This window comes from Diuraphis noxia, unplaced genomic scaffold (genome assembly GCF_037042655.1).
Source record: "Diuraphis noxia isolate RWA-SAM2 unplaced genomic scaffold, SU_Dnox_SAM2 contig0003, whole genome shotgun sequence".
Classification (NCBI taxonomy): Eukaryota; Metazoa; Arthropoda; class Insecta; order Hemiptera; family Aphididae; genus Diuraphis; species Diuraphis noxia.
In genome coordinates, this window is record NW_028301713.1 from 58,307,143 (window position 1) to 58,316,261 (window position 9,119).

The window sequence follows — 9,119 nt, forward strand, 5'->3', positions numbered from 1 at the left end:
TTGGTTTAAGATTTACGTAAAAAAAATATATACATTATGACTATTATGTACTAATTCAAGTATAGGTAACCTATCTACTAATATTTTTTGTAACTCATTAAAATCTCCAGTTCTAGTTACCTATGCATTTTAACGTAAGATATCTTTGATAAATGAATCAAATGAGCTATCTATACTAATCAATTATTATTCCATTAGTATTATATAAGAAAAATAATATAACTAGATAGAATATTTACGTATTCTATTCTAGCGTATCAATTAATAAAGTTTAAGCCACGTTAAAATCATCAAAGTCCTTTTACATGAAAAAAAAACAGTATAGTTAGATAATTAATAAAAGAATTCTTTAGTTGAGCACTAAATTATTTATAAATACATTCATGACTTGTATTCGAGTTGTATTCATAAATAATCTAAAGAGAGACGCTTTTCATGAAAATTATTTACGTTTTTAATATAAAAATATAAATAGTATTAGCTATTAAATTTAATAGTTTATACAATTTGTTTTAAAAAACAACATATGAAATACTTCAATGTCCCATAATGAATGTATGTCAAACACCGATGCGTACTTATATCGTTTTAATTGGAATTTGGAAGTAAGCTATAAATTGTCACTTAAACTACAAAATTACCAACGTAAAATTCGTCAAAACAAAAATAACATTCACATTATGATTTACAATTAATTGTATTTTTGTACTTCCTACTACCTAATTATAGAATATAAATTATGGTTATAGTGGTTATACAATCTTATATTTAAATTATTCAGTTATTTAGTACCTAGCTATATCTCAAAATCTCAAAATCTAATAATTATTTTATTCAAGTTAATAAAAATGTATATTTTTTAAGAACTATGTAAAACAATAGATATTTCATCATAGTGATTAAAATTAGATTAATTCAAATTGCACGGCATAGTATTAAAAGAAAAATTATGCAGCATAGTAACAAACAGGAAATTATACAAAAGTATACTAGGTGCAGTTTTAGTATAATTTATAATATACACCACCATCATCCATCGTGTGGATGGTATAGGTACGTATTACCGGCCGGCGGCCAGTTATTCATTACACTCATAATTATTAACTATAGGAAGTGTTCTAATGATTAATACAAGATACTATATAAGATAATATATAGTATATGGTAACCATTTGGTTTTAATTGTATTTAAAATAAAAATTTAAAAATAAAAAATAGAATCCGAATTCACAAAAACTTGAGTGCTTAAAACAATTCGAGCACCATAAATGTTTTAAATTATTTTCTCACTCAGTAGTTAGCTGTTCAATCCTAATTAAAATAATACCTATTTACACTCACCATGGTAGAATAAACGCGATATTTATAATGACGATTTTTAAAGAGTTTTAAAATTTAAAATATTTTGAGTGTCTATTGATACTAGTTCTAGTTCTTCATCATATTTTTTGTTTAAAATATTGTAATATAAAATAAAATAATTCATTTTTTTTTTTTTTCATTAACTATCAAAGTATTTTTATATTTAGGTATACTCATTATATTAAAAAACTCAGTGGAAGGTAGGTACTATATAAATTATAATTAATCACCATTTCAAAATCAAAAACATGGAAATAATTATAATATTATTATCACGTCATGACGTGGAGTTTTATAATAACATACTGCCAATTTGATACGTTGTTTGTTTATAAATTGTTAGTAGGTACTTACTACTTATTTATGATTAAAAAAAACAGATGAATAACGTAGGTACTCAACTAAGTATAATTATGTTGGAGTTAGAAATCAGCGCATGTTAAGAATTATAATAATAAGATGGCTTTGATAAAATATGGAAATTCGTGGGAACATTCTTAAGAATAATTTGATTAAAACTGACCAGTTGCCCACACACCACAGATTTGAAAAAAATATATTTCATTTACATCTAATAGGTATAATATAAAATTACATACTTATATACGTGATATAAATATAAATATTTATATAATCATATAACTCATACTACAAATTAGTCTCAAGTTCTCAACACTAATCAATTGTCAATTGAATTAATTATCAATTTACAATTTACATAGTAGGTATTCTAAATATTTTGAAGCAATGATTTTGTATAAAAAACCGATAAACATATTATAATATCATGTAAATTAATGTTTCTTTGCTTATCCTCTATAGTCTATAATATAGCAACTACCAAGAGATTCTTTGATATTTTGAGATCTGGGAGATGCTTATATAGCTTGTTTGTTCAATCAATATAAGCCTAAAAAGTTGCTATAAGTCACACTTGAATTTAGTTTTTGGTCAAGAAAATTATTGAATCACAATTTGTTTATTTAAATAGTTATCATTGGTTGAAGATCATATTATTGTATTAAAATTCATAAAAATGTGGCAAATGAAAATGCTTACAAATACATTTGAAAATTATTTCAAGTTAAAAATTCATAAAATATTTGACTTTTTAAATCCAAGTTTTGAAAGTGTTATTTAAGATTCCTCATAAGTTTGTCTGATGTTTTTCAAAAAAATAACTGGTAGAAAATCAAATCACATTTTTATGAGCTTTTGAAGTTCAAATTTTTACAACACTGGATATTCACTCAATTTCTCATGGAGTGATTTTCTTATTTTGTTATGATTTAAAAAAAGAATGACCGTAGATACTTGAAATTTATACAAAACGTTTTTTTTTCATCGTTTTCTACACTTGATAAAAATGTCAAAATTGTTTCACTTATTTTGTGGCTTTGAGCTGTTGGTACAATATGTAAATTTTTATTTAAAATTTTTTTAGTTTTTTTTTGCTATAAATGTCAAAAGAATTTTGTTTGTTGAATTAAAAAGCTTGAAAATTTAGTAGAATAGTTCAAGGCATCTGATTTATAGTTACAATAGCACTTGAAAAATATTAAACATACATAACAACGATTTTTATATAAGAATTTAAAGTTTGAATTTTGAAAGTTTTTTGACTTGAGAGTTGAGATATTACACTCACAAAAATTTTAGGATACTGAACCAAACATGCAAGAATGAAGAAATTATAAAACCGTCATGATAATTTGTATATAATATGTTGAAAGTAAATTATATTATTATAGGGCCGGGTACTAAAATGTATGCAGACGGGTTTATTAAATACCCTACAAGAGTACAAGCTATTTTAAATTCCATTAAAATACGCACTTATCTATATTACAAGTTAACGATCACATAAGCCGCTGATATTATACGATTTAAATCTCAAGGATATCAAGTGCGTGTGCATTCGATTTGCGTGAATACTTGGTAATGGCCATCATCTATCGAATTTTCTATGAACTATTATGATAACAATACTTACTGGTAGAGAGCAGCACTAAATCACCATTAATCAAATACTATAAAATATCGAACGAGGAAACGAGATCCAAAATCAATGAGAACAAATAAATAAGTGCTTGACCGAGGATAGATGCTTAACCCCCTCATAACAATGTTTTTAAATTAGTTTTCTTAGTAATTTTACGTATAATTTTTTTTATTGTAAGACGACATTTTTATTCAAAAACAAAATAATAGAGTTTAGTGAATACTGATTACTGATTATCTTATGATTATTAAATAATATTTTAAGTCGAACAAAGGTATATTGATCCATATTGCGTCGAACATATCACAAAATCTAATTATCTATTTATGTACTCGTCAATTCAGATATAAATAACTAGCTAATTGTCAGAGGCAATTGTACTTAGTAATAAATAATATACTATACACCAAATAAATAGGTTGGTAGGTAATTATTATAAAAGCATGAACTATTTATTATTTGTAATAGGTAAATTATTAGGTAATAACTTTTAGTACCTATGTAGTCTGTTTCATAAAAATTATTATCATAACTTGTTGATATTGTTGCCCATATTTGTTAATATTTGCCATCACATCCCTATAATCTTCTATGTCTCTATGATAACGAATATTTGATCGAGACACAGATATAAAGTATAAACTAATTTATACCTACTTTATATCTGTGGTTCGAAGATCTTGTTTTCCAACGACATATGTCACCAGAGATATTTTTATTTGCAAAAAAAATGTCCAGGATCACCATTTTATATTGTGTAAATGCCATCAGAATTTTACAAAATTAGACAAGTCAGTGACATCGATTTTTCATAGAAACATTATAAATTGTACATATTTTGTACTTATTAACTATCGTATCAATACTATAATATTGAATACAAATAACTATATAATAGGAGAACAGAGTATAATTGAATAAACATAATATTAATTTAGTAAGTTCACTTAAATATTTAAATACTTACCTATATGATAAAATAATTTAATATAATCTATAAGTAACTCAGGATAATTTACCACCAAGTATACTCAATCATAATTATTCTTTTAATAGTTCTTTTAATCAAATACCGATTTTTGAATTTTTAAGGACACTTAGAGATCATGTTTTCATATGCTTAGTTATTTTTATACCACTTAAGGGTTTTCATTTATCTTGCAGTGACAATGATGGTCAAACAAATTTTTTTATTAAAATTATTAATGGTTCAAAAAGAGTGAAATATTAAAGTGAAAATTCTATCATATTTAGCGATTTAGGGAAAAGGTAGGTATTAATAATTAATAAACATACTTGGTAAATAATCCGTTATGATTAATGATCCTTTCTGAATTAAAACAAAAAAATTAATTCAATTTTGTTGAAAACAGGTGTTGAATAAATATTTTAGTGTAATGTTTAAAATATTTATTCTATACAATGAAATTACCGACATTTCTCACTCATCCGCTCTGAATTTCAAAAATAACTTTGAGTTAATAGTTATGAGTACGAAATCACATAGATCACTGATCAGAAGCACACTTCTGTTTATCAAAAAAAAATTGAGCTACTGCACATATTTTAAATACAAAATAAAAGAATTGTTTTTCAGAACTCTAAAAACCTAGGACAAGGTGAAAATGTATTCAATAAAGCAATATTTTAAAGATATATTAACAATTATTTCAGTTCAAAATTTGCAAATCAAAAAATATCGCAATATTTGGATATGAAAAAAAAAAATGCCACAAGTGGGTCTAAATGCATCGAAAAGGAAAAATACTTTCATTTTTAAAACCAACAACTGAGGGAAAAAATTAATTACGCATTTAATTTAGATTCTAAAGAAGAAACATCTAGACCGAAACGAGTACCGATGAGTACCTATACTGAATGGTGTTTACGTTGATACCTTTGGTTTTATTTATTTTTTATCTATTTTTATTATTCTTTTGTTATTATAATGTTACCTAGACAAATTATTTTGAATTGTATTTGATACGATATGAATTTTGTATTTCAAAGTGTACAGCCCTTATATTACATTTTCAGTTTTTACTATGAATAACACAACATTGTATGTTGTATAGAAAATACTTCTATAAACATTCAGACAAGATTTCATATATATTACCTACGTTTACGGTTCAATTTTTTTTATTTTCTTGACGCTTTTAAAAACTACTGGAAACTTAAACCACTGAATGAATCAACTAAATTCACTTTCCCATCGGAAAAAATACTTAAGTTTAAAATTGAAACACTACTTATTGTGTACACAAGCACAAAAAAAACAAAAAAAAAAACAGACATTGTAAAAACAATAGGTACATTCATAGCTCCGCTCAGAATCTAAAATTAAACATTTCAATAATGAAATATGAACAAGTGAAAATATTCACTTCTAGATGTATTTTAGATTACTTTTTTTCAACACATATTCTCAATTATTTATTTTAACTAAGACAATTTAGAACTTATATACTTGAGCATGACATTGTTTTGGCAAGAAACCGACGATATATTATTGTATAGAACAAATTTCAAAATTTATTTTATTATTTTTTTTTCTTTTACATTTCTGCAGTGCAGTTGAACCAACTTTTCAAATTAACACTTCAGTATATTTAATTAAAATATTTTTCATATACATATATAAATAAAAATTGTTCGTTGATTGGTTTGTGAGATATGCTCCTCAAAGTATTGGTGGTTTTTATTATTTTTCCAATAATTGTAAAGACCAGGAGCTAGTGATAAATTCGATATCGCTGAATCCAATAAGGCAACAAAATAAATAACAATTGTCAATTAATTAAAAATTACTATTGTACTTTGAATCCTAATTATTTATTAACTTATCGACTAATATTAGACCAATTGGATTTATATTGTTACCTTAGACACAGACTATATTTTATAGTCTCTGACTTGGATTCAGCGAAATCAATTATCACTAGCTCCTGGTCTTTACAATTATTGAAAAAATGTTAAAATTTACCAATACTTAGAGAAATTGTATCTCACAAATTAATCAACAAAAATAAAAATGTTAACACGTAAATTCACAAAAAAATGGTTTTATTAATTCATGATTTTTTTATTATATGTTACCATTTGAAATTCAAAAGTTGATAGTGGTTTCACCAATAAATATAAGGGTGAAAAAATTTAAATATTTTACGGTTTTAAACAAACATAAACCTAGATTGTTGAAAAAAAATTGAAAAACTTATTACTTTTCAAGATAATTGGTATCCGTCGTCGTCACAGCTAAAATAAGCTATTTACACGAAATGGGACAAAATATGTATGTGGGCAACATTATTTTTATCGAGGTGATAAAATACTTTATTGAGTATTGGATATTATATTTTGCAATTTATTTTTAAAGCTTGGAAAGACTTGGAAGTGTACTTACATTATAATAATATTGATGGGACGAATATATTATTACTAATTACTATTATTAGTTGTTTATGTATATAATAATACGTTAATATCATTATATATAGTACGTTTAATTATAAAAGAAAAAAAAACATCACAAGAACATGTACCAATAGAAATTCAAAAGCTGAAATCTAATGTCCAAAGGGTGAGATCTAAGTACAATTTTTAACAATAATGAACCGGATGAACCGATCATAATGTATAGTTCCCAACGAATTAAAAATTTCAGTCAGGTCAGATAACGTTTTACCTATCATATTATATTTAATCATTTTAATCATTCAGTCATTATGATAAGTATAATATAAAATAACTATTATTTAGAAAAATTCTGAAATCAACAGAATTTAACAGTAGATATTGTTACTAATTGTAATTCAATGAATAGGTGATATTCTTCAATAACAGTCTAATGATTAGACTCTGATCGACCAATTATTGTTAAAAATATTATTTACCTTATGAAGTTTATGTGTAAATAAAATATTTGGTTTGAATACGATTTCAAAAGTAAAAACTGCACAGTCCTTTTTAATACCTACCTTATTAGGGAAAAAAATTCAAGAAACCTAACTGGAATTTTTAAACAAAATTTATTCTGTAGTTTTTATGCTTACATAGTTACAGGTATTATTATAAGTTTTTATGTACCCATATAATTCTAACTTATAAATTAACAGATCCTTTAAATTTTCAGAAAATATTTATATTATAGTTATTGTCGTATGTTATACATGGTTATTGTGAATATAATATTATTTAATATGTAGGTATATAAAATAGGTAACGCTTATAGGTATCTCAAAAAAGTAAAATTTTTTTTAAAATTATATCTTGTACTGAAAATAACTATTTACATAAACATTTTGTGAAAATTTGGTGTATCTACGGTTATTTTTTTTAAAATTATTATAGAATATAAACATATAGGTTTCAACTTTGTCAAAAACTGGTTTTACAAAAGAAAAATCCGGTTTATCAAGATTTTTCCTCTTTTTTTACATTTTATAAAGCCGTTAAAAAGATCAGGTAAAGAGGTGTTTTAGCTTCGAGTCAGTTTGGCGAACATTTATTTAGAGTCCCAACCAAAAAATATAATTGCAATTTTAGCTATTATTTGAATTTAACTATAAAAAATATGACACAAAATCATAATAATATCATAATGATAATGATACTAATTCCAATGTACTTCATGAGTAGTAGGTACTAAAAAACTTCTAATGGGTGCTTATTTTTTTAGATCACTGAGTGAAACATGCGAAATACAAATTTTATAGGTAAGTACCACCATCAGGTCAATCTACGGACAAGCGGCGACTGACGAGTGACAATTGACCACTCGGCACTCACAACTACTGATATCTGACAATTTACGAGATCGTAATATTAAATAATATAACCTGTAAACGAGTTTTGGATTCAGGAGCGTAAATTGGTGAGGACTGACAAGTTGACATAATTTGTCTGCTATTTGGCCGTGGTGGGAGTGAAAGATATGAAAAAAACCGAAAGGTCGTCCGGGAGACGTCTCGTGTAGATGGCGGCACTGACCACCGATAAGTTTATTATTTTAATCTTTTCTGTGGTACCTATGATAACCGAAGTGGATTGAAATACATAATCTTGATAACAATAAATCCTCGACCGACGGCTGACGAGTATGTACTAAATGTACTAGGTATGTACTTAGAATGTAACGGACGACAACAATTCGAGACTGTCTAAATTGTCTTCGTTATTCCCTTAGGTTATAGGGCACATTTGGAAATATAAGATTTATTCTGGTCTTCATAGTATAGGCTCTTTCAACCGAACAAACAGCAATCAATTTTTGAACAAGACGTGAAAATATACCTCACGATTATAACTCATAAGAGCTTTATAAATATTAAATACCAATATTATTAAAATATAATATAATCTAATTTTGTATTTATAATTAAAAAGCACGTCGTCGTCGTCGACTAAACTGCGCTAGTGCGCTGCAATATTGTAATAATGTAATCCACTATTCACAGTACAATGACGGGGGCTAACCGTATAACAGTGGTAATCGACGCAACCGCCCTGGTGTCGACCACCCCGCGTAAAAAATTTAAAACATAACCTTCAATTTTGCTCGACAAAGCATATTTTATCCGTTTTGTTTACTTCTTTTTTTCGCTCCGTCTCTCCGTCACTTTTTCTCCTGCACCGCGAACCCTCCCGGCCATGGCTATCTCACTCGCTCTCTTTCAATTGACGGGCGGCGTGTACGTGCGATATGCCGTTCTCTCTCACACTATCGTTCGCCATTTGCCGACGGGACACGCTG